This window comes from Mytilus galloprovincialis, chromosome 3, assembly GCF_965363235.1.
Source record: "Mytilus galloprovincialis chromosome 3, xbMytGall1.hap1.1, whole genome shotgun sequence".
NCBI classification, from domain to species: domain Eukaryota; kingdom Metazoa; phylum Mollusca; class Bivalvia; order Mytilida; family Mytilidae; genus Mytilus; species Mytilus galloprovincialis.
This window is the reverse complement of record NC_134840.1, coordinates 73,197,456-73,221,428: the sequence shown is the minus strand read 5'-3', so window position 1 is coordinate 73,221,428 and position 23,973 is coordinate 73,197,456. Positions and strand designations below refer to the sequence as shown.

Below are 23,973 nucleotides of genomic sequence, written 5' to 3'. Positions count from 1 at the left end.
AAGAGTGACTTTTCTATTGTTCTAGTGTCACTGGAAATCCCACTGAATAGGGGAAAAATAATATTGGTATTACCCCTCATATTCTATTTTAAAGACGACACAAAGAAAATTACCTTGAAATGCTTGACACCTTATAGCTGTATCATAAAAATATATACAAACATTGGGAATATGAAAGGAAAGTTGCTTCCTACTAGGATTATTCGATTCATCCTTCTTATTTGAAAAACAAAAAGCAGGAGGATAATTTCAATTTGACGTGAACAAACGTATGCGACTATTACATTTTTTGTTAGAGGGTAAACTAAATTATTATTCAACCTTGGTAATAAACTGAAAAGAAGCTTAAATAAACTAGTTTTTACGAAGAAAAGATTTTTTCCTTTTCTACAAAGAGGTATTTTTCGTTTCTAGCACACGTAATTGTATCTACATTGATAATTCTTTTTTTAAGTATCCAAGACAAAGTTATTCTTTCAATCTGTCTTTGGCTCTGTCTCTAAAGACCAAGCAACTCGATTATCACCGAAAACTGTGAATGATACAAATATCAATCATGTTTTTACTACTTCGAGAGGAATATAGATTGTTTTTACGCTAACAGATCTAGCGCGGTCATAGAAAATAAATGTTTAACGGAAGTAAGAGCTTTACACTGTGGATTGATTAGATGGTAATGATTTTGAAAAAAGATTTTATGTTGCATTTAGCAAACTCGCCTATTTCAGTATGAATAACTGAATAAGTGGCAAACGTTTATTATGCAAGAATCAAATGATATAAATTCCATACAGAACAGAAATCACTCATTATTCGGGGTTGTGAGGATTACAAGATCATGAAAATACTACGGATGTTTTCAAATTCTGTTTAATATAATTGATTATGCTGTATTTTTATGATATTCTTAAGCAAATAGTTATCAAAGGTACCAGGATTATAATTCAGCACGCCAGACGCGCGTTTCGTCTACATAAGACTCATCAGTGACGCTCAAATCAAAACATCTATAAAGCCAAACAAGTAAAAAGTTGGTGAGGTAATCTATGCCTGGGATAAGAAAATCCTTAGTTTTTCGAAAAATATAAAGTTTTGTCAACAGGAAATTTATAAAAATGACTACATTATTTATATTCATGTCAGCACCGAAGTGTTGACTACTGGGCTGGTGATACCATCGGGGACGAAACGTCCACCAGCAGTGGCATCGACCCAGTGGTGTAAATAGTTATCAAAGGTACCAGGATTATAATTCAGCACGCCAGACGCGCGTTTCGTCTACATAAGACTCATCAGTGACGCTCAAATCAAAACATCTATAAAGCCAAACAAGTAAAAAGTTGGTGAGCATTGAGGATCCAAAATTCCAAAAAGTTGTGCCAAATACGGCTAAGGTAATCTATGCTTTGGATAAGAAAATCCTTAGTTTTTCGAAAAATATAAAGTTTTGTCAACAGGAAATTTATAAAAATGACTACATTATTGATATTCATGTCAACACCGAAGTGTTGACTACTGGGCTGGTGAAATATATATTATATATGAAATGTACATTACCGAATTGTTTATTTTAATATTACAGTCTCTTATAGATATTTTAAGATTGACACATATTGTATTTTAAAATTTGTTGTTATGCATGTATGTTTTATGTGTGTTGCATTTTAGGGTTTCTGTTGTGTCCTTGTTCTCCTCTTATATTTGATGTGTTTCCCTCTGTTTTAGTTTGTAACCCGGATTTTTTTTTCTTCAATCGATTTAATAATTTCGAACAGTGGTATACTACTGTTGCCTTTATTCATGTACCTGTATGAAACTTTTTATTGTTTAAGTATATATAATTGTTCGTGGTGAGAATATAATTGTTTGTGGTGAGAATATAATAAAATCTTGAATTTCTTTATTTGTACACTGATGTATGTCAGTGGAAAGCTTAGAAAAGGTAGTCTTGCACAAATTTGTTCTGAATCATGACTACAAAAAGAGTTCATTAATCTAATTATTTAAATGCGTTTAAATTGTATCAATATCAATAAAAAGTATTTTTTTAAATCTTTATGTAAAAAATGTAAAACAGTATTTTTAAACATATCTTTATCAACAGGAATACAAACATTTCGACAACTAATATAATATGAATAAATAATTATTTAGTATCTCAGGAATAGATTACCGAAGCTGTATTTAGCAAATCCTTTCAAAAAATGTGTGTTCATCAATGCTCTTCGACTTCGTCCTTTATGTTTGACTTTTTGTTTGAGCGTCAGTGGTGATTCTTTCTAAGACAAAAAAAAAGCAACACGCGTTTGACGTATAAAATGTTACTCCTTGTATCTATGATGAGTTTAGATATAGATATCCTTACATGAACAAGGTTGAAGTCAAACAACTTCTACTTTAAAGACAATTTACTTCAGCAATTATTTAAAACTTTATAACTTCAAGAAATATACGAATCGTTCATATTATTACAGTTTTATCATAAAATAGATTTAAATGAGTGAATGAATGAATACTTAATTGCAGAGAGCATTAAATGCGCTATAGCAACGAAAGAATAGTTACAACTTGACAAATAATAAACATCATAGCCCTATAAATAAATGCATAATAAGAAAACAAACAATATTGATTAACAAAATATTATATCTGATTGACCATAAAAATTTCAGATGATTACAGAATGTATTTTAAAGGTAAAACAGGCGTTCATTTAAATAAAAACTGTAATTATTCATGATTGTCCAAGAAGAATAAATTTAGGCAATGTTTAAGCCCAATTGATCTGTTCACAGTGGATATTACTTTCAAAACGTGGTATTGTTTTCAACACTGCACAAAAACCTTTTGCAAGCACGTAAATACCTAGCCAGATTTGTACAACATCCTCTTTTAATGATCAGCTGAAGTGTACCACTACGCCATTTACTGAATTCTTATGAAGCTTGGAACGGGCATGCCAGTTTTGTTTCAACATGTAATAACAATCGATTGATGCGTTGTAAGGTTCATCAGAGCTGGTACTTTTTAGAAATAATAAAAATTATAGATTGGTATCATTTACTGACTTGATTTTAAAGTCTAACATCGTCATCTCTTCTATACTCTGTCTAAGTGCTTCATTTGCGTGCTTAGTGCTTCAAATATGTGCTTATAGTGCTTCAGTTATAAGCTTATAGTGCTTCAATTATGTGCTTAGTGCTTCAATTATGTGCATAGCGTTTCAGTTATGTGTTTAGTGCTTCAGTTATGTGTTTAGTGCTAAAAGTTACCATTGAGTTGTTTCGTACCCATTTAGTTGTTTACTTTGTTTTATTTTTTATCGTATATGTTTTATATTCGGTGAAAAACTCACCAGAGCTTATTGTTACCCATATCAATACTAAACATTCAATTATAACAAAATGAAACATTTTCAATATCGTACAAATTTATGTTGGAACCTTCTGTGAAAAAAATAGAAAACAGGAAGATAACCTCAAAATACAAATATTTTTTCATATTTTCTGAAACATTAAAGGCACACATTCATTTATTCAGTTCTTGTCATGCTTTAAAAACTTTACCAGGTTCACACGTTTGTCTGTACTTAATCTAGCTGAAAAAAATGCTTGTAATTGTAAATTTCTTTCTGATATTCAAGATTATGCCGCTTGGAAAAAAACATTTTTATCCTCTTATCATTTGATAAATAAAAGTAATATACTAATTGTGTTTAAATATATATTCAAATCAATTATTTTGTATTTTCAAAACTTAAACAAACACACATGTTCCATGGTCCTTCATTCAATGATACTAGTACTCGTAAATGACAGTGGAAATGAAAACGACGATTTTAACTTATTAATGGTAATTATTGCGACATATCAATAAATTAATTAATATCCGGAATCATAATTTTTTTTGGTCTGATTTGTTTTGGATTTTTTTTCTTCATTTGAACGCTAAAATAGATTATCTGCTTCACGGTCAGTATAAGTATAAATGAAACCAATTTAGTGACGCATAGTAACTGATAACATCAAGTTATTCTTTTTATCAACATTTAAGTTAAACTTTGGAACGGAGATAATTTGTCCCGTCACAAATACTTCCGTTATACCTTTCTAAATAAATCCGTGAATTTTAACCAGGTCACTTCATATCTCCTCAGTCCAAAGTTGCTTTGTAGAAAAATTTTATAACATAAGAAGTTAGGTTGCTAACATTTACCATACCAAAGAAAATAGTTCCCTCAAAATATTCAACTGTGTGTTGTGGTAATTGTGTAGGTGAATCGTTTTCGACAAATACCGTATTGCGATAGTAATTATATTGTTTCCATTGATCTTCGATGAACAAACTTAGAATGCTTCACAATTTAAAAGGGAAATATTTATATAGTTCCACTATTTTATACATTTGTTAACCGCTTCATTGTAACAGGAAAGCAAGCAATTGGAAGAGCTTGCACCGGTCTATTGAATACGACCTTAGCACTAGTTATTAATCTGGCTGCGTCTCTTATTACTTACTTGTATAGCAATCAGATAATAAAATAAAATGACAATGATCCATTTTACTACAAAATTGAAAAAAAGTACGAAACATTAATCTAAAGGTGGACTAATAAGGGAACCGTTGATAATATACTGGGTTGTTTTTTAATTAGAAATTATATGTTAACAAAATTTTGTGAGTATTGCATGGCAATATGTATGTAATATAGTCCTCTCCTGTTAAAAAATCATTGTATCTAAACACAATTATCTGATCTATTGCTTGTCATGATGTAAACAATCTTACAAATATCAAGTTAATATATTAAGACATGACGAAAAAATATATTGAAAACTGATTATTTAAGTGAAGTTTCTAAGTCATAGGCCCATAACTATTTATTCAGGAAAAAAAAAATCGAACTTGATCTGTAATTTATCATGATCAGCAAGCATGAAGAAAAAAAGTATGGAAAACAGATTTGCCGGACTGGTGGACAGACATTCAGTCAGACAAACAGACAGACAGATCTATATAGGGGACTAATAAGAAAATCTTATCGGTCTTGATTTTCGCGCTAATGTTGACTTGTAAGTGCCATTAAAGACCAAACAGCCTATTCAGTTCTACCAGTGATTGTTCCTTAAAATTGTGTATGCGGGTATTTTTGGGTACATAAGATACACCAATTGATCTAACGCTGTCATAGGTGTAACTTATAATTGTTTGTTATAATACAACGAGATCAATCTCATTAAGTAATGACTGTAATATTTTTTTCTGTCTATGACGAAATAACATAAAAAATGTGGTGCACACTGAATAACCCGTGTAGTGGGTTACTTTAAAGTGTGCACCACATTTTTATGCTATTTTGAATAGACAGAAAAAATATTAGTCATTTCTTATAATTTGAATCTTAATTTCATTTTAAACCGGAGTAAATCATGAAAAAACGTTGATGACGTCACGATCAAATGACAAATTTATGTCTGTGAGCTGAGAAACAAAACAACGTCAGTCAATCAGAAGACGCGTTACATAAGAAATTAAATTATTCACATTTAAAATTAAACATGTATCTACGCAAAAAGAAAAAAAACAGAACATTATATAACTATTTCACTTATCAAACAAGTATTACGTTTAGAGTTACCAATTATAAATAACTTAAATCTATGTTTGATGGTGCATGGGTAATAGTTATGTTTAGCGCAACTAAAACACTTTAGGTTGGCACAGATGAAATATGAGTGAAGAATGAAATGTCCATCGACGTTTTAATCTTATTTGAAATCGTTCAGCAAAAGTAGTAAATACTGATGTACTAAAATATATACCAACATAAATTTATGAGCCGAAGCACTTTTCAAATAAGCTTCTAAACAAGTTTTAGTAGTTTTGTCGTCAGGTGTATCGAAGTACATCAACAAAATTATATGTAACTATTTAGTCTATCGTTTCAGGAGGGCATCTGAGGTGTTGATATGTCGCTCATGTTCTAGACTGAAACAATCCACGGACGTCTTAAAGTTTTGCACAGATTGTGACGATGCACTTTGTTTAGACTGCTCTACTGCTCACAGTGCTCTAAAGTTTACTATTTAGCATAACGTTGTTGATGCGTCTGCATTAACTGGTCGTGCATTCAATTTGAAAAAATTCTGCAACGCTCATGAAGAATTGCCTTTAGAGTTTTTCTGTTCAGATCACGATTCCTTACTATGCCGATCATGTATGGCTAATACCCATCGTACTTGTGGTAAGATTCTACCATTAGATGTCGCGGCAAAAGGGATAAAGTCTTCAGTTATGTTTGATGATATTTGGAAAGATATTGGTGCTTTACGGAAGTCGATAAAGGAGTTAGTAGAAGATAGAGAGAAGAACAAGAAATACATAAGAAGGACCAAAGATTGGACACTACAAAATATAACACAGTTCAGAAAAGATATTAATAAGCATCTCGACAAATTGGAAAAGAAATTATCCTCTGATATTGATACTATGGAGAGAGAACTTGCTGAAAAGGCATCCACAGATCTATCCCAAGCGGCAACAAGAGATAAAAATATAGAAGATATATGGGAACAAGTCAATTTTCATTCAAAATATGGTTCCAAAAGTCAAATGTTTATCCTGCTGAATGAAGTAAGACCGGAAATTACCAAACAATTAATAAATTTTCAGGAGATAATTCTATCTCTAGAAATGAAAGGCTTGGATTTTGAACAGGTAGCTTTAATTTGATATCTTCCATAAGTTCCATGGGATTAGTGAAACCGACGTCTTCCCCATGTTCAGTGTCAAACCAGCCTCCTAAACATATGCAATCCCAGATACAACAAACACAAGTGAAGGTACCGATAGGGTTCGAGTTTGAAAAGAAAGATATCATAACCTCAGAATCTCATGTATAGCTGTAACTGACGACAATAGATTACTTCTTTGTAATAACATGGTGAGTCCCTTTAAAAATAATATAATAGCATGCACGGAGGAAGGTGAACAGGTTCAAGCGTGCACTATTTTCAAAAAGGTATATGGTATAGCTATAATACCACACACAGAAGAAGGAGTTATTAGTTTGGCTGATGTCAAGATTATTCAATTCGTCAATATAGTAAGCCTGTACCCTTGTAGACAAATTAAAGTTGTTATTGAGGACAATTCCATTTATGGTATTGATTCCATTATTGTCGGTGGTAGCTGTGGTAATGTGCATTTCATTGAGAAAATGAAAAGGGAAATGTCTTAAAACGATTAAAATCGGTCCAGGTGCTATATATTCCATGGTGCCATTTATTAGCTATAAAGATGACGTAATATACTGCTGTGAACATAGCGGTAACAAGAAAGTTCATAGATTGAAACTGGATGGAAGTTTAATTTCAAATTGTGAGCTAGAAATCCAATAGGAATGACATTAGATTCAAAAAGAAATGTTTACGACGGATTTTACGGCTTTGGTGAACTATACAATCCATTGGGTATTACACTAGACTCAAAAGGAAATGTGTGCGTCACGTGTTACGACTCTCATAGCTAACATCGTCTGTCTTTAGACTGTAAAATCGATGATATCTTGTTAAAGAAAGCGGATGGAATTGACCGACCAATGAATGTTGCTTTCAACAAGACATTTAGCAAGCTGTACATTTCAAACTCTGGTTCTGATAGAAGTGTTTTGATTTTCAATTGCAAATGAACAATAACAAAAATGACAGATTTAAAACAAAAAAATTATATTTAACATAAATATTAGTTTTTTAAGCATAAAAATTAATGCAAGTCACAAAAGATTGAAAGAAGACTACTAACCATAAAATCCAGCAAATAACTCCATTCAGTTTTCAAACTAAAATTTATCATGCAGGCGGTTGATAAATATTCTAGCATTTCCTTTTTTTATCTGTTCTAAATATTAAAATAACTTTGTCACAATGTTGTCACTCATCGAAGACTTAAAAGTTCTTGTCTATTGTACTCGCTTTATTTTTGTTGTAATAGTCCCATTGTTTGGATTTTTAACTATTAAAAGTAGTTTTTTCCCTAACTACAGCCGTGCATATTCTTGTTTTTGATAAGATGGATAACTTTGTCGTTTCGTTCTGCAATTATATATGTGATTGTCACATGGTTTGTCCGTAACTCATCGTACAAGTGTCAGGCTACAACTCATATAATTATGCAGACTAAGTGTACATTAGATATGATTTGGGTAATATGTTATCAAGATTTCGATTTGGACTTTTTTATTTCAGAATTTTCTCATTTTTTGTGTAATTATGCATGTAAGTTACATGGTTTGTCCGGGTAACATTTGCTTTTCAAGCTGTTTTGTACGGTGTTTGTGTATATATTAAAGGAGTTTATATGATCAGGACTCAGATGATTTTTTTAAATTTTACGCAAGAACTTAGCTGCAATCAACTTAACATGCATTTATGATAAATTTCATGTTTAGTTTGTGTTTTCACATCAGTACAAAATTAACCAATATCAATTTATTTTACTGGATGTGACACTTGCTGTTAACTTTGCAAATATTTAAGTAGTTAGAAATGAATATCAACAATACATTTGAAGGGAGTGAGCATCGCATCTCGGTGAAGCAAATCTAAACTAGGGCCATTTTGTTATTGTTGAATGTTTTACATTGTTATAAATCAAATATTTGATAAAATTGGTGAACATAAATTTGACAGCTAGTGCCCCTTTAAGCAACTATTTGTCACTTCAAGAAACATATGAATCGTTTATATTTATAGTTTTATCATAAGATAGATTTAAATGAGTAGATGAATGAATTAACACTTAAATGCAAGTAAGCATTAAATATCCTTTAGCAACAAAATAGAATTTTTACAACAAGACATATGATAAACATCATTGACCTATAGATTAATGCATAATAAGAAAACACACATTATTGATTAATAATATTCTATCTGATTGACCATGAAGGTTTCATATAATTACCAGTGTATATAAAGTGCGAATCCAGTCAGTTCATTTTCACTGTTGTATGCGAGTATGTTCATTGTAGAATAAAGGAGCGTGGATTATTTGTTTACGTTTTGAAAATTCCAAAATAATTGATTTGAAACTAAATTTTAACATATTTTCATTTTGATGTGTCTTTTTAATGTAAAATAACAGTATTAAAGTTCAAATATGTGTTATAAAAGCAACATAACATAGATTATCAGTTATTAAAAGCGACCCATTATCACTATAGAGGCGATGAATTATCACTGTATGCCATTCATTTCTGATGTAGAATTTTCGAAATTGCGATGAATTTTTATTGTAGATTAATGTAATAATTAGAATTGCAACAAATGAAAAACTTATTTGATTACTTAATATTTATATCTATTTATAACTTGTATATGTCTATAGAAAGTGGCTGGCCATTTATACGTTTTCCCAAAGTATTGACATGTAATTGTAAACTGAAATGTTTCCCCGCAATGTTTTTTTTTCCCGGTTCGTATATTGCTATGATGTCGTTATCGTCTGCGTCGTCCGAAGACCCATTTGGTTTCCGGACAACTTTAATTTAAGTGAATGGATTTATATAAATTTTAAAGAAGTTCCAATACCACAAAAGGAAGGTTAGGATAATGTTGGGGATGATGGTTCCAACCGTTAACGAAAAAGGGGCATAAAAGAAGCATGTTTTTAGTGTCAGGATAATTACTTGTGTATAAGAATTTTGATTGTTCTGAAATTGTACCACAGTGTTCAATACCACAAGCAGAATGTTAGGATTCATTTTGGGGTTATGGTACTAACAGTTTAGGAATGAAGGAACAAAAGAGGGACAAAAAAGAATCATGTTTGTAGTTTCCGGATAATTACTTGTGTGTACGTTTTCGGGTCTTTTTCGCATTATCACAAAGGGAAGACTGGGATTTAGTTCGGGGATAATTGCCCCAAACATGCAGAAATTAGGGGCAAAAGAAATGGCAAAACAAACATTTTTCTAGTTTCCAGACAATATCTTGTGTTCAAGTGTATGGACCTCTCTAAAATTGTACTACAAGGTTCATTACCAGAAAGGAAAGACTGGGATTTGGTTTGATGGTTATTTATCCTAGAAGGAAAACAAAATGTTATGGGCGGGAAGAAACATTCAGTTACACAGTATTGCGCATACGATAGGGGATAGAGTATCACTGAGGCATGACTTGAGCCCCCCCCCCCTTATGTCAGCCATCGGGCCCGCCTTACAAAAAGTTCTGGATCCGCCACTGCCCAGTTCTGCTTTTGAAGTGTTTGGAACAATGAGTACAAATCAGGCTTTTTCCACGCTATCAGTTGTTATGCTTATTGAGATGTCTTAAAATTTTAATTCACACTGGTCACATTTGTTTAACCCATTAGTGTGGATCTTCTTATGCCTGGGAAAACTAGCTACCCATTTTGTCTTGAAAGGACAATACGTGCATTGGTATGAAGACCCCTCCTTAACTTTAGTTCTTTTTTCTGTGATTCGTCTTCACTTGCCTCCCCTATTGTTGAGCCCCCAAATGCTTCAACATCCATATTCTGAAGGAAAGATAGTTTTTAGCTCGATTGTTGCTTGCATGTTCTTTACTGTATCAAATGAAACGACTATGTGACATATAATTTTCCAAAGTCATTAAAGCTTGAAATGCAAGTCAAGTTGTGTAGGGCAAACTTTGTCTGTCAAAAACGTATACTGATAAAGTTGCATTGGAACATGATATACGTGTTGTAGAGCACCCTTGATACTACCGCAGAGGTCGAACCCTGAACAGTTTGAGGTAACTATGTACACAACATTCAAGCTAGACTTCATTTTTGATGAAATAAAAAAAATGTTGAATTTCGGACTCTTTGAGCCTCAGTGTGGACCATTTCGATAACTTGGCCGGCCCAAAATGCCTAAATCCAAAATTTAAAAACATGAAATGGATGAATTCCTTGTTAAAGCATTTAAATTAACATTCCAAATTTTGTAGATTTATCTCCTATAAAATGTTTTACAGCGAAATAATAAGACATGTCTCGCCTGTTATACTGTTACCAAATAGTTCGTTTCTATGTACCGGTATGTTGCATTGGTGTTTGATTTTGTAAAACTTCGATGTTCTTGTTACACCGTCGTTTTACTCTTATAATTGATGTGTTTCCCTCGGTTTTAGTTTGTAACCCGGATTTATTTTCTCTTAATCTATTTATGACTTTTGAATGGAGGTATACTACTGTTGCCTTCATTTACTGATCGTGATTAAATTCATACGACAGCTATCCAAAACAAAACAAAAAAGGTTTTTAATGCTACAAGTATCGCATAAACTTATCGTTATAAATCGTTTGTGAACATGAGATACAGGGCAGATTAGTCTATACAAAACAAAGTGAACTTAAAGTGCCTGAGAAACTTATCTAAAAGTTACCACGGAATAAAACTATGACCGAGCAACCATGAAAATGAACACCTTGCAATCATTCCACACACTGCATATAGTTGACTTATTTATATACAGTATATGAGAAATGGAAAAATATCTTCGCAGTGACCAATAAACTATGAATCTGTCAGCAGAACATGTACATTTCACAAAGAAAATACCGAACATGCGTACGGGACCACGGAACTTAAACCTTGAATGCTGATCCATAAAATGAAGTCAAAATAATGTTAACCCAATCGAAATGACTACGAGGCCTTGCAAGTACCAATTATACCAAATAAAACTATTTTATTACTAATAATAAGTTGCATGTGACAACAAAACTATTGTTCCTTAAGCTGTCTCTTAACAATAAAAATATGAACATGAACAATGGACATAGACAGGCGGAAACTGCATTGAAGATTCCTGGTTATTTAATTTATCCTTTTTAATTGAAAAACAAGAGTGCACACGCTGAAATGTCTCGCCTTCTTTACTAATCATTGATATTATGTTGATAGTCCTAAACATAAAGCTTTATAAAAACTGTCACATAATAGTTATTAAAGGTACCAGGGTTATGAATTAATACTCCAGACGCGCGTTTCGCCTACATAAGACTCATCACTGATGCTCTGATCAAAATAGCTATAAAGCCAAACAAGTACAAAGTTGAAGAGCATTGAGGACCCAAAATTCCAAAAACGTTGTGCCAAAAACAGCTAAGGTAAGCTATACCTGGGATATGAAAATCCTTAGTTGTTCGAAAAATTCAAAGTTTTGTAAAGTTTTGTAACATTGACCAAAAAACTAAACATTGCTTATAGTTTAAGAAAAACGGACCAAAACACTAAAACTTAACATTGGTCAATGAACTGTGAAAGTGAGGTCAAGGTCAAATAAAACCTGTGCGACTGACATATAGATCATAAAATAATTCCATACACCAAATATAGTTGACCTATTGCATATAGTATTAAGAAAAAGACCATAACTCAAAAACTTAACTTTAACCACTGAACCATGAAAATGAGGTCAAGGTCAGATGACAACTGCCAGTTGGACATGTACACCTTACAGTGCTTCCATATACCAAATAAAGTAGACATATTGCATACAGTATAAGAAAAACAGACCAAAACACAAAAATTTAACTATAACCACTGAACCATGAAAAAGGTCAAGGTCAAATGACACTTGTCAGTTGGACATGTACACCTTACAGTGCTTCCATATACCGAATATACCAGACCTATTACTTATAGGATATGAGATATGGACTTGAACACAAAACTTTACCTTGTTCACTGATCTTTGAAATGAGGTTGAGGTCAAGTGAAAACTGTCTGACGGGCATGAGAACCTTGCAAGGTACGCACATGCTAATTATAGTTATCCTATTACTTATAATGAGAGAATTTAACATTACAAAAAATCTTTTTCAAGTAGTCACTGAACCATGAAAATGAGGTCAAGGACATTGGACATGTGACTGACTAAAACTTCGAAACATGAGGCATCCATATACAAAGTATGAAGCATCCAAGTCTGTCACCTTCTAAAATATAAAGCTTTTAAGAAGTTATCCCCGCCGCCGTATCACTATCCCTATGTCGAACTTTCTGCTACAAAAGTCGCAGGCTCGACAAAAAAATGCAGTAGGATAATTTCAATTTTATTATGGACAAACATATGCCACTGTTACATATTATGTGGGGAAGCAAACTTAATTATTCTAAAACCTTTGTAATAAACTGAAAAGTATCTTAAACAAAATATTCTTAACGTATAAATGTTTTGTCTTTCCTAAAAAGACGAATTTTGCCCTTCTAGTACACGATATTTGTATCTACTTTGACTATTCCTTTTTAAAACTACAAGTTAAACTTATTATCTTAGTCTGTCTTCAACTTTAGAATAATGAATACTTGTGTTAAGAGTAAAAGAGAGGCGAAAATACCGCAGGGACATGCAAACTCACAAGTCTGAAATAAGCAGACAACGCCATGGAACAGAACTTGGGAAAATATATATATATTTCACTTCCGATTCGTGCGCGGCCATAGAGACGGCTTTTTTTCATAGAAATAAGAACGTTACACTGTGGATAAGATTAGATGGTAATGATTTTGAAAAAAAAGATTTTATATGTTGCATTTGGTAAAATCGCCTATAGCAGAGTGATTAACCAGATATGATGGACAATTTTTTTATAATGCAAGAATCAATACATATAAATTTCCAACAGAACGGAAAAATCTACGATTATCCAGATATCATTCATTAGTCAGGGTTGTCAAGGTTACCATACAGAGGTTTTCGAATTGTTTATTTGTTCACTGATTTATGTCGCTGGAAAGCTCAGAAAAGCTAATTTTGCACGTATTTGTTCTGAATCATGACTGCAAATAAAGCTTAATATAATTTAAATCATTTAAATGAGTTTGAATTGCATCAATATAAAAAAAACAGTATAATGATTGAAAAAAAATCTGGATGTAAAAAGTCTTTCCAGACCTTTATTTTATCTGAAAAATAAACAGTAATTTTATACATGTCTTAATCAAAATGAATAAAAAAAATATCGAGAACTTATATAATATGAAATATCAATTATTTGTTTACCCCAAAATAAATTACCGTAGCTGTATTTAACAAAGCCTAAGGAACAATTGGTTTTTCAATGCTCTTCAACTTCTTACTTTATATGGCCTTTTTAAAATTTTGATCTGAGTGTCACCCATGATTCGTTTATAGAACAAATAAGCGTTTGACGTACAAAATTGTAGTCCTACTATCTTTGATGAATTTTGAAATAAATATCCTAACATGAAAAAGTTTCAGGTCAGACAACTTAGGCATAGCAAAAAAAACCTACTTATCAACTATGTATCACTTCAAAAAACGCATAACTCGTTCATATTAATAGAGTTTTAACATAATATAGTTTTAAATCTGTGAATGAATGAATGAATGAATGAATGAATGAATGAATGAATGAATGAATGAATGAATGAATGAATGAATACTAAATTGAATGCCAAAAACATTAAATATACTATAGCAACGAAAGCATTTTTACAACTTGACAAATGATAAACATCATAGACCCTGAATGACCATGCTGGTTTTATATGATTATAGGAACTTTTTTTATAAAGTAAAACCGACGTTAATTTAAATGCATACTGTAATTTAGTAATGCTTGATCAAGAAGAATAAAATTTCGGCAATTGTTGAGACCCAATTGATCTGTAGACAAGGGGCAGTACGTACCAAAAGTGGTATTTGTTTTCAAACTGCATAACAAACTTTTACAAATAAGCTCATCATAGATACCTGGATTGAAATTTTATATTTGCGCCAGACGCACGTTTCATCTATATAAGACTCATCAGTGACGTTCGCATCAACAAGTGTTAAGAAGGCAAAATAAAGTACGAAGTTGAAGAGTTTTGAGGACCAAAATCACTTAAAGTTTTGCCGAACATAGCTATTCATGTAATTTATTCCTGAGGTAGAAAAGCCTCAATATTTCTACAATTAAAAGTTGTGTAAACTATTTATTTATAATTATTACCATATCAATGATAATTCATGTCAACACAGTAGTGCTGCATGACTATACTAACACGTCGATATCTAGCCATTTTAGTATATCATCCTTTTTTATGTTCAGGTGAAGTGTACCACTACGCAATTATCAAAATCCTAATGAAACTTGGAAAGGCCATGTCAGTTTTTTATTTAACTTGTAGTAACAATAAACTAATCCGTTTTAATGTTCATCAGAGTTGGTTCTATTTAGAAATAATAAAAAAAATATAGATTGGTATCATTTACTGACTTGATTTTAAAGTCTGTAAAATCTTCTATTGTCTGTCGTAGTGCTTCATTTATGTGCTTAGTGCTAGCAGTCACCGTTGAGCTGTTTCGTACCTGTGGCATCTTATGCTACATATATATAAAGTAGAATCCAAGTAAATACTGATATTTATTATACAACTCAAACGATCGAACTACAGTAATTACAGAATGATTATAATCCTCTTAAAAGCCTGATTAAACTATGTGCAGATAAGGAACCCGTGTGTGGTCGAAGATAGATACATAGAAACTGTCACAGTATCAATTACCAGCGGATGTAACTGTTTAGATTAATGTCACTACAGTACCATCGACGAATTCTCAAGAAAACTTAGATGTCGATATCTCTATAATGATGGTAGAATTTACAAGAGACACCCTTTTTACATAAATTCGGGATATAAACCGCTGGATTCTTGTCCAGCAATTGAAAATTACATATTCGCAACAAAAATAGAACTTAGTAGAATGAAAATAAACAAACACACCAGAAATATATCCGCCGAGGAATTGTCAGCTATTCAGAATCTAAAGAAAAATAATAACATTATAATACGTAAAGCAGACAAAAACTCAACACTATGTATTCTTGACAAAGACAACTATTTACGTGAAGGGTTAAGACAATTACATAATATACATTACGAAGAAATTGTTGAATCCAACGTAAAGGAGATAGCTGAAACGGCATTTAGTATAATCAAAGACCTACATAATGATAATTATATTGATAATATAACATTCAAATATTTGAAAGAAAACGTCCATACAACTAAAATAGGAAAATTCTATTTGTTGCCTAAAATGCATAAACTATCCCAAAATATACCATCAGAAATGGAGAGAAATGAAACAGCTAGACGAGAAAATTTAATTCCAGGCAGACCAATTGTATCACTGTGTGGTACGCCCCTACACAATATTGGGCACTATATCGATTATTTTCTTGTTCCACTTGTTAAAAAACAATATACATATATAAAAGATACGTCAAGTTTTATTAATTCGATTGAAAATATAAAACCCCAAAGAGACTGCTATCTAGTAACATTCGATGCAAAAAACATGTACACTTGCTTTACATTTAATGAAATACTAGAAGCCACTAACGCGGCACTGACCTATATTGATCCAAGTGAGTATGCAATCAAAGTTCAACCAATGGACAGTATACTTCACCTATTAAGGCTTATTCTAGAAAACAATGAATTTATTTTTAACAATAAACTTTACCGTGAAACATTTGGCGTGCCTATGGGCGGATCGGCGTCTGCTGAATTGGCAGATCTTACAATGTTCGTCATTCTTGAAAACATTTCACAACGCTTTCAGCACAGAAACAAAATGATAATGACTTCCAGATTTAGGGATGATGGCTGGATTATATATTCCGGACCTATAGAAGAAATACACGAACTATTTACAATAGCTAATACTGCACACCCGCACTAGAAGTTCACCTACGAATTTTCCCGTAATGAAACAATATTCTTGGACACTGTCATATATAAAGGAGAAAGATTCTTTAACGAAGACATACTAGACATTAAAACCTATTTCAAACCAACTGAAACATTTCAATATCTACACAGATACAGCTCACACCCGAAAAATGTTTACAAAGGATTTATCAAGGGTGAAGTATTGAGATACATCAGAAACACCAGTAGCAAAACTGAACTTAAAAAACAGTTAGAAGCTTTTAAAACACGTCTCCTCAAACGAGGATATAAAATATCTGAAATCAACGAAATTTTTAATCAAACACAAAATATAGAAAGGAAAAACCTGCTTATACAACGCCAAACGAAACGGGAACAACCACTAGTTATGTTAACAAAATTCAACCCATCTATACAGAAACTGAAAAATATAATTACAAAACACTGGAACCTTATTTCATTAAACCCTAATTGTTTGAACATATTTAATCGCTGCCTATTATAGCTTATAAAAGACATACAAATTTACAAGAACTATTATCAAAGCATTAGTGGGTATAGTTTTCTCAACCTTTCACAACACAATATGATACTGATCTCACAAAAAATAAATCATAATTAACTAATATGTTATTCAAAGACAACCGGTGTATGGTCCAATATAATATACGAAATAAAACAAAAAACATAAATAATACGCCAATATACAACTTATTGAGTCGACCACTGATGAAGCCGGACTCAGGGATCTTTTCCCCAAACACGGCAGAAACACCGGGACTAACAGTCATGCTCATGGGTGAGCTCGGATGGGCTATTTAAATACAGTACCTATTTATTTAAATACTTTGTTTTATTTGTTATTGCATATTTTTTTGTATTCGGTGAAAAATGACAAAATTTTGGTCAAATATTTGTCAATATTCCGAATCAAAACAAAGTTTTACATACTTACTATTAGAACGAGCTGTCAAATGTAGACCTTCAGGTGGCACGGTAGTATTTGCATTCCAGAACTTAGGTTGCTCTTTTGTGTACCCTATGTAGTTAAATGTATCTAAACAATGTGATTGGACAAAAAATACAGTATCAACTGAACATACTTTCCCAAACTGAGGGATGAATCAGGTGTAGAAAAATATGAAATAATTTTACATACAGATGAAAATGAATTTTTGAGAATTTTTTTTAATTTTGTATTCACTGCACCATAAAAGACCTAAAAGTACTAGTGGCCTTAGGTTTTTGAAAATAGCAAAAAAAGTAAACGGTCATGATACATATTTAAATTCATTTTTGAATAGTAAAATGAAAGTACTTCAGTTAACTGTGAATGTAGAATTTTTTGCAGTGTTAGAAAGTGGTGCAAATTCTAAAAAGGCTATCATTATTCCTTATGGGCCAGGAAATACTACCATGCCACCTTCAAACGTTTGAAAGCATGGCAAAACTAGAATAAAGGCATTTGATTTTTTTCCCAGATTTTGAAATCTGATTTTGAAACTTATAGCACTTGGTTAAAATAGTAGAATCAAAGTGACAATAGGTTGATGTTATTCAAATTTCGTAAATCGATTCAAACACCTGAGTTAAATTTGATAAGGATCTACTAGCTGTTGTGTATAAATCTGTAACTGTTGTTCCTCTAATGTTATCATATCAATCATTATTAAACATTACAATTATAACAATGAACATTTTCAACATCGTCAAAACTTAATTTATTTGGAACCTTTTGTGAAAACAGAAAAAGATAATAACAAAATACAAGTATTATTTTTTATTTTCTGAATAATGAAATGCACAAATTTTGATTCTCTTATTATTTGATCAAATTAACAATCAAATCCTGATGAACTGTGTTAAAGTATACATTCAAATCAAATATTTTATATTTGCCGGTATAAATGTCAATAAGAAAAATAAGTGAAAATAGTGAAATATCGTATAAAGTTATATCTTGGGAAGGGAGATAATTTGTTCCGTAACCAATACTTCCGTTATACCTTCTAAATATATCTGTGCATATCGACAAGGTACACAACAGTTCATATACCTTAAGTCCAAAGTTTCTCTGCAGAAAATTGTCCTATACATAGAAGGTAAGTTTGCTAAAATTAAACATGCCAAAGAAAAGCGGTCACTCCGAAAAGATTGAACTGTGTATTGTGCTACTTTTTTATGTTAATTGTTTTTGGCATGTACCAAGTAAGTAATTTTCTTCCTCGTTCATTAACTGAAGTAATGAAAAAAGATAGATATTATTTCATAAGAGTTAAATATGTTTATTCAGATTATGTGAGTGTTGCATTTTTTCGTTGCTACAGAAGGTGTCAAAATAAAAAAAAATAAAAAGTGAAAGTAATGATATTGTTTCCTTTTATCTTCGATGAAATTAAGTGCTGTTGTATAAAGCTTCATAATTAAAAAGGGTGATTTTGATGTTATTCTACTGTTATTATACTATTCTACACCTGCTGATCGCTTGTCATAAGAACTCCAATAATGGGAGAACCCTACATCAGTACATAAAATTCGACCTCATAAACGTTATTATTCGACCTCAGAACGTGTTATTACTTGGACTTATTAAGAAAAGTAAGATAACAAGAATACTGAACTCCGGGGAAATTCGAAACGGAATATCCCTTATCAAATCACAAAATCAAAATATAAAACACATCAAACGAATGGATATAACAACTGTCATATTCCTGACTAAGTACAGACATTTTCTTATGTAGAAATTGATGATTTAAACATGCTTTTAAAGCTAGCTAAACCTCTTAATTGTGTACCAGTCAAGTATTAGTCCATTATATTGACAACGATTTGTGAACAACACAAACAGATATAATAGGTATATATGTCAAAAATAGGGGTAGAGTCGTCAATAGTTACTAGTATCAAAGTTACCACTCTTTTGATTTGATACGCCAGACGCACGTTTCGTCTACATCAGACTCATCAATGAAGCTCAGATCAAATAATTACAAAGACAAACAAGTATATGAAATTGAAGAGCATATTGAAGTCCAAAATTCCAAAAAGTTGTGCCAAGTACGGCTAAGTTAATATATGCCTGGGATAAGAAAATACTTAGTATTTCGAACATTTCAAACTTGCGTTATAATCTTGATCACTGTAAAAACAAAGAAATATGTCAACAAAGAAACGCAACCTGTTAACATTGCTTACCTTTCAATATCATTTGTAAGTATAATGTAAAAAAGCAGAAGCACCGCCTATCTATTGATAGCAGTTGTCAATCTAAATTACAAATCTTGAGCATATAATATGTGTACAAACAAAGCAATCAAGTCAACCAGACTAAACTTGCTAGCGTTAGGATAACAGCTTTAGAATTATTATCTGCGCGAAACAAACACACAAAACATTGTACAACTCTTTTAGTCCACAAAACAAGTATAATATTAAAAGTTGCATGTTGATACCAATTATGTATTAGATTTGAATGACGCAAAAAAAAAATAGTTTAATTTTAGCGGAACTAAAGATCTGACGTTTTAATAAAATATTAGTTATTCTTCGATAAAAATTTAAGAGACCTTTCAGATAAAATAAACACACACATTTCCTCGATGCAAATAACTTATACTGCAAAGTGTACTTTTGTACTGATCACTGAACTGTTGATAATCATGATAATAGATGACAGATTTTCTACCAAAAGAGGAATTAACCCAGTTGTAAAAAAAAACCATTCGGAATTAAATGCGTCCAAAGTGCTTTACAAATAAGCTTCTATATAAATTTCAGTGATTTCATCTTCTGGTTTATCGAAGTACAAAAGCATATGTATCTAATTTGTCTATCGTTTCAGGATGGCATCTAAGGCGCTGATGTGTGACCCATGTTCTAGATTAAAAAAATCATCTAGCGCCATAAAGTTCTGTACGATTGCAACGATGCGCTATGTACAGATTGCACTTCTGTTCACAGCGCTCTAAAGATTACTAGTTCTCATCACGTGGTTGATACGTCTGATTTAACCGGTCGTACTTTCAAGTTAAAAAAATACTGCAACGATCATCAAGGTATGCCTTTAGAGTTTTTCTGTTCAGATCATGATTGCTTACTGTGCCGATCATGTATGGCTAATACCCATCGTACTTGTGGTAAGATTCTACCATTAGATGTCGCGGCTAAAGGGATAAAGTCTTCAGTCATGTTTGATGATATTTGTAAAGATATTTCTGCATTACGGAAGTCGACAAAGGAGTTAGTAGAAGATAGAGAGAAGAACAAGAAACACATAGGAAGGACCAAAGAATCGACACTACAAAAGATTAAAAAGTTTAGAAGTGATATTAATAAGCATCTCGATAAATTGGAAAAGAAAGTTGCGTCTGGTGTGAGTTTTTTGGAGAGCGAACTTGAAAAAAAAGCTTCGACAGATCTATCTGAAGCGGAAACAAGAGATAAAAATATAGAAGATATATGGGAACAAGTCAATTTTCTTTCAAAACATGGTTCCGAAAGTCAAATGCTTATCCTGCTGAATGAAGTAAGACCGGAAATTACCAAACAATCAACAAATCTCCAGGAGATGATTCTGTCTCTAGATATGAATGGCATTGATTTTGAACAGGTAGATTTGATTTCTTCCATAAGTTCGATGGGATTAGTGAAGCCGACGTCTTCTCCATGTTCTGTGTCATACCAGCCTCCTAAACATATACAAGCACAAATACAACAAACACAGGACAAAGAACCAACAAAGTTCGAGTTTGAAAAGAAAATCCCTGTAACTTTGGGCAGAATCTCTTGTATAGCTGTAACTGACGACAATAGATTACTTATGTGTAATGACATAAGTTGTAACTTTGAAAATAACGTAATATCATACACAGAGGCAGGTGAACAGATTCAAGCGTGCACTATTTCCTATAGGGTATTTGGTATAGCTATCGTACCACAGACTGACGAAGCAGTGGTTAGTTTGGTTGATGTCAAGATTATTCAATTTGTCAATTTATCAAGCATGATGCTTGGTAGACAACTCCAGGTTACTATGAAGGACTTCAGCATGTATGGTATTGCAGTAGTTCGTGATACAATAATTGTCGGTGGGACCTCTGGAAATGTGTACTTTATTGAGAAAACAAATGGAAAATGTCTTAAAACTGTTAAAATTGGTACAGGTAATATAATTTCACTCGTGCCATTTTTAAGCGATAAATATGAAGTGCTATATTGCTGTGAATATAGTGGTAAAAAGAAAGTTCATAGCTTGAAACTGGATGGAACTTTTATTTCCGGTTGTATACTAGACAATCCATTGGGAATTACTTTAGATTCAAAAAGAAATGTTTACGTCGCATGTTACGACTCTCATGAACTGCATCGTCTGTCCCCTGACCTTAAAGTCAATAAAATCCTGTTAAAGAAATCAGATGGAATTGACGCACCATTTGGTGTTGCTTTCAACAAGACATATAGTAAGCTGTACATTTCAAACAGTGGGTATGATGAAAGTGTTTTGATTTTCAATTGCAAATGAAACAAACAATGAAAATAAATGCCAGATTTAAAAAATAAAATTATTTTTAGCATATTATTATATTAGTTTTTTTAAGGCAAAATAAAATTAATCGAAGTCACTATATATTGAAAGAAGATTACAAGATCATGAAATCAACAAATATCTCCCTTCAGTTTTCAAGCTAGATCTTTTTCGTATCATGCTGGCGGTTAATACATATTGTAGAATTTCCTTCTTTTTATCTGTTCTAAATATTACAATAATTTTGTGATGACGCTTTTTGTAACTCATTAAAGACTTAAAAGTTCTTGTCTACGGTACTTGATTTATGTTAATTGCAACAATCCCATTATTGTTTGGATTTTAAACTATAAAAATTAGTCTTCTTTTCCTAAATTTCAGCCGTTCATATTCTTGTGGTTTTTATTACAACATAAAAAAGATGTGGTATGATTGCCAAGATAAAACTCTCCACAAGAGACCAAATGACACAGAAATTAACAATTGTAGGTCACCAAACGGTCTTCAACAATGAGCAAAGCCCATTACGCAGTCAGCTACAAAATGCCGCGATTTGACAAATTTAAAACAATTCAAACGAGGAAACTAACGGCCTAATTTATGTACAAAAAATGAACGAAAAACAAATATGTAATACATACAAAAAAACGACAACTGTATTACAGGCTCCTGACTTAGGACAGACGTATACATACAGAATGTGTCGGGGTTAAACATGTTAGCGGGATCCCAATCCTCGGACAGTGGTGTAACAGTACAACATAAGAACGAACTTTATATAAAAAAAAATCAGCGGAAAAAGGCTAAACTCATCAGATGGATACAAATAGAAATACTTAGTACTACACAGAATGGACGTGACTTATGTATCCAACAACAAAAAGACACTAATTACAGATCTGAGAGTACTCGCAGTTACTGACAACTAGTTCAAAGCCACTAACAACTAAAACAAAAATGATGCCTCTAAGACTAAATTATCAATCAGTACACACCCAATCTCCAATGGATTTAGCTAAAGACGTCATAAACAGTCAGAGAAAAGCATGACCTTGTGCAATGACAAGGTACAGGTCTCAACAGATTGTAGATCCATGAATGTGTAAATGTAAATAACAGTAATATTTAGTTGGCTTTTAATTTATTGATAACAAAATCAATATTAGTACCAAGAAAATTTCCAGGCACTGTAAACAACATTTCCGTAAATATGAGGATGTGCTATCCCGTACAACCAAATCTTTATATTTATAGAAGGATTTAGTAAAGGTTTCAAGTAATCCAGTGATACATAGATTACATTCGTTAAAATAAAAAACGTCACAACAGACACGTGCATAGCGAACGAGTTGTGAAATATAAACATCATACGATGGTGCCAAAAGGATCATTACCATCCAAAAAGGAAAAATTCACAATAGGGAACGGATGAACGTTACATCTTTTAAATATGTATTATACCTATTTTCTATTGAATTGATCTGGTAACATCCTTTTGGCTTGGCTCGGTATTTATACATCCAGCCATTGTTTTATTTAATTATTTGTATTCTGGTCTTTTTTTTCCTTTTTGCTGATGCTTATTTATTGTCTAGTGGGTCCACATATGCTATTTCGTTTTCCATGTTATAGTTATTTGAGATTATAAGTGTTGACTGCTGGACCTCATTTTTACCTGCTGTTTGATTTATTCACATAAATAATAGATACACAGGTGGTATTT

General features: G+C 32.1%; 1 long non-coding RNA gene across 1 annotated transcript; it reads left to right on the top strand.

The window, feature by feature from the left end:
* Positions 1-18,713: 18,713 nt before the first annotated feature.
* On the top strand, positions 18,714-22,542 carry LOC143068880 (uncharacterized). Its single transcript, XR_012976266.1, has 2 exons — positions 18,714-18,825; positions 20,568-22,542. It is a non-coding gene; the product is annotated as an uncharacterized LOC143068880 (long non-coding RNA).
* The last annotated feature ends 1,431 nt before the right edge of the window (positions 22,543-23,973 follow it).